We start from the raw sequence: 4,196 nt of genomic DNA on the forward strand, positions 1-4,196 counted from the left end.
GTTTATTTTCACATTCGTTTTTATCTAGATGTGACGGTACTTTTACCTTAAAGCCACTCTCTATAAGATACAAATCATACTGTAAACAATAGAGCAAATGCATCACATGCAAAAAGCACTTGATTATCTGTAGTGCTATACACTGGGTAGACAAAACATTAAGAACACCTGCTCCTTCCATGACACAGACTGACCAGGTGAATCCAGGCTAAAGCTATGATCCCTTATTAATGTCACTAGTTAAATCCACTTCAATCAGTGTAGATGAAGGGGGAGAGTCAGGTTAAATAAGGAATTTTAAGCCTTGAGACATGAGACATGGATTGTGCATGTGTGCCATTCAGAGGGTGAATGGGGAAGACAACATATTTAAGTGTCTTTGAACAGGGTATGGTAGTAGGTGCCAGGCTCATCGGGTTGTGTCAATAACTGCAAAGTTGCTGGGTTTTTCAGCTCAACAGTTTCCCAAGAAAGGCCCACCATCCAAACAGTGGCGGTCAGTGCCGTTTAAGATGAGGCAGGACGATTTGTTTATTCATGGCCTTAATTCTATTACAGCATATTAGATGACTGTCATTCATATTTCATTCACCCTGTTCAATGTAACAGCAATAGGTGTAGGCTACTACATGATACTAACATTTCCCCTATTCCTGGATTGATGACGCGTAAACACAGTTCACTTTCACTACTGCCACGTTGTATTTCCTCTCACATCAATTCGCTCACCTTTTCCCTTCGCTTGTGGACGTCAGCTGTAGGTGACCAGGAGAAAAAACCTTTCCAAACCAAACCATTTCATAACTGCTAAACACAGCATCGTTGTCACCATATTAGCTAAAGTAACGTCATAGTCAACACAGCTAATATAAGTAACGCGTTAGTAAACCTGCTACAATCATGACAGTGCTCCTCTGTGGAGATTCTACATGTTTCATCATTAGATGCTACAGTCCTCCAACAATGGGTGTCATTTGAATCTTTACCATTTTCTCTGTAATAGGAGTAGTATTTTTCCTCGACTCACCTGTGCCCCCGCACATTGACGCTGTACCGGTACCTCCTGTATATAGCCTCCACATTGACGCTGTACAGGTAATACCTGTATATAGCCTCCACATTGACTCTTTACCGGTACCTCCCGTATATAGCCTCCACATTGACGCTGTACCGGTAATAACTGTATATAGCCTCCACATTGACTCTGTACCGGTACCCCCTGTATACAGCCTCCATATTGACTCTGTACCGGTAATACCTGTATAAAGCCTCGCTACTGTTATTTTACTGCTGCTCTTTAATATTAATTATATAACACTTATTTTTCTTAAAATTGCATTGGTGGTTAAGGGCTTAAGTCAGCATTCCACTGTAAGGTCGATACTTAAAATTTGATTTGATTTGTATTTTGATTTCATTCATACATTTCTTACATGAATTTATTAATATAGAAAATATAAATATTGAAAATATAAATGTTTCGATTTTTTATATACATTGTTGAACATAATAAACTTTAAGGGTATATTAGTTCCAGGATCTCTGCTAGTGTTAAAGTTATGGGCAATTTAATACAGAGAAATTAGCATAGTAGGACCTGTAACTTAAGGTTACCTAAGATAACCCCTGTTCTATGATATTATAAGCCTCGTTAGGGGCGGAGTCTAGGGAGATCCAATCAAACAACATCTGTCAAGCAACAGCTAATAGCAGATGACTCCACTTCCTATATAAGGGCCATAGTCTCTCCCGTCTTCACATCTAAGTACGTTTGTCTTCCATGTGTGAAAGGTAACCTAGTCAACTACCAACTACCATAGAGCTCATATACTCTCTGATGCCAAGTCTAGACAGGATTATCCCTCAGAGGTCCCCACTCTAGTCACCGTATGTGTAGTGATGTCCAGTCAGTAGAACCTCATGAAGGTACATCACCACAACATGCTGCATTACAGATCTCTTGAACAGAGATGCCTTTGAACAATGCCTATGTTGTAGCCATACCTCTGGTGGATTGAGCCATCAAGACCTCCGGAGGTGTCAGATCCTTGCTACTATAGAACCTCATGAAGGTATTTTTTTGTTTGACCTTTATTTAACCAGGTAGGCCAGTTGAGAACAAGTTCTCATTTACAACTTTGACCTGGCCAAGATAAAGCAAAGCAGTGCGACAAAAACAACAACACAGAGTTACACATAAACAAATGTGCAGTCAATAACACAATAGAAAAATCTATGTACAGTGTGTGCAAATGTAGAAGAGTAGAGAGGTCATCTCAAGGACTCAGGGACTGGAATCATCTCAAGGACTTCATCAAACTGACACTAGTGGAAGTCGTCTGCAGAATTCCAGAAAAATCTGTTTGGTCCTACGTAATGTATATATTTCACTTATACACTAACTTCATCCGTGCCGAGGGTGATGCCTGGATAAAAAAGGACTTTCCTCATTGGCTGGCTGTTCTGGAGCAGCCAGGACCTTCTGCCTGAAACTGAAGTGCAGTGTGTTATTAAACCATGTACAGTTTAGGTCCTTCTTTGTTGAACAAAGACAACTGACATCCCCAGACATCAGCTCACCAGGAGCCATGGTGATGACCTGGTGTATTCTCATGATGGAGGGCACCGCTTTTATGGGTCTTGGCATCATCTCCATCGCACGTTCAACATCGGCACTCTTCACACAGAACAGCTTCACTGACGTGTTTGTCTGATGGAGGCCTTTGTAAAGCTCCTGTGCATCGCTGACATCACGGCCCTTACCCACCAACCTGTCCGCCGTTCTCTTCAACGTTCATGATGTGGACTTAGTGGTCAAGTTCCTCAGTGCTCCTTTCCTCTCCTTGCTTCTTTTGTATGTTGTTCTCCACTGTTTACGCTTCTGATGCTGGTCTGTCTCACTTAATAAATCAATTATCTTTCCTTTTTCCCCCTGAATCAACATTCCTTTTCCATCTCTCCCTTTTATTTTTATTTTTTTATTTCACCTTTATTTAACCAGGTAGGCTAGTTGAGAACAAGTTCTCATTTGCAACTGCGACCTGGCCAAGATAAAGCATAGCAGTGTGAACAGACAACACAGAGTTACACATGGAGTAAACAATAAACAAGTCAATAACATGGTAGAAAAAAGAGAATCTATATACAATGTGTGCAAAAGGCATGAGGTAGGCAATAAATCGAATAATTACAATTTAGCAGATTAACATTGGAGTGATAAATCATCAGATGATCATGTGCAAGAAGAGATACTGGTGTGCAAAAGAGCAGAAAAGTAAATAAATAAAAGCAGTATGGGGGGTGAGGTAGGTAAATTGGGTGGGTAGTTTACAGATGGACTATGTACAGCTGCAGCGATCGGTTAGCTGCTCGGATAGCAGATTTTTAAAGTTGTTGAGGGAGATAAAAGTCTCCAACTTCAGAGATTTTTGCAATTCGTTCCAGTCGCAGGCAGCAGAGAACTGGAAGGAGAGGCGTCCAAATGAGGTTTTGGCTTTAGGGATGATCAGTGAGATACACCTGCTGGAGCGCGTGCTGCGGGTGGGTGTAGCCATCGTGACCAGTGAACTGAGATAAGGCGGCACTTTACCTAGCATAGCCTTGTAGATGACCTGGAGCCAGTGGGTCTGACGACGAACATGTAGCGAGGGCCAGCCGACTAGGGCATACAGGTCGCAGTGGTGGGTCGTATAAGGTGCTTTAGTAACAAAACGAATGGCACTGTGATAAACTGCATCCAGTTTGCTGAGTAGAGTATTGGAAGCTATTTTGTAGATGACATCGCCGAAGTCGAGGATCGGTAGGATAGTCAGTTTTACTAGGGTAAGTTTGGCGGCGTGAGTGAAGGAGGCTTTGTTGCGGAATAGAAAGCCGATTCTTGATTTGATTTTGGATTGGAGATGTTTGATATGAGTCTGGAAGGAGAGTTTGCAGTCTAGCCAGACACCTAGGTACTTATAGACCGTCCAGGGTGGTGATGCTAGTCGGGCGTGCGGGTGCAGGCAGCGAACGGTTGAAAAGCATGCATTTGGTTTTACTAGCGTTTAAGAGCAGTTGGAGGCCACGGAAGGAGTGTTGTATGGCATTGAAGCTCGTTTGGAGGTTAGATAGCACAGTGTCCAAGGAAGGGCCGGAAGTATATAGAATGGTGTCGTCTGCGTAGAGGTGGATCAGGGAATCGCCCGCAGCAAGAGCAA

The sequence above is a fragment of the Salvelinus fontinalis genome, unplaced genomic scaffold (genome assembly GCF_029448725.1).
Source record: "Salvelinus fontinalis isolate EN_2023a unplaced genomic scaffold, ASM2944872v1 scaffold_0246, whole genome shotgun sequence".
Classification (NCBI taxonomy): domain Eukaryota; kingdom Metazoa; phylum Chordata; class Actinopteri; order Salmoniformes; family Salmonidae; genus Salvelinus; species Salvelinus fontinalis.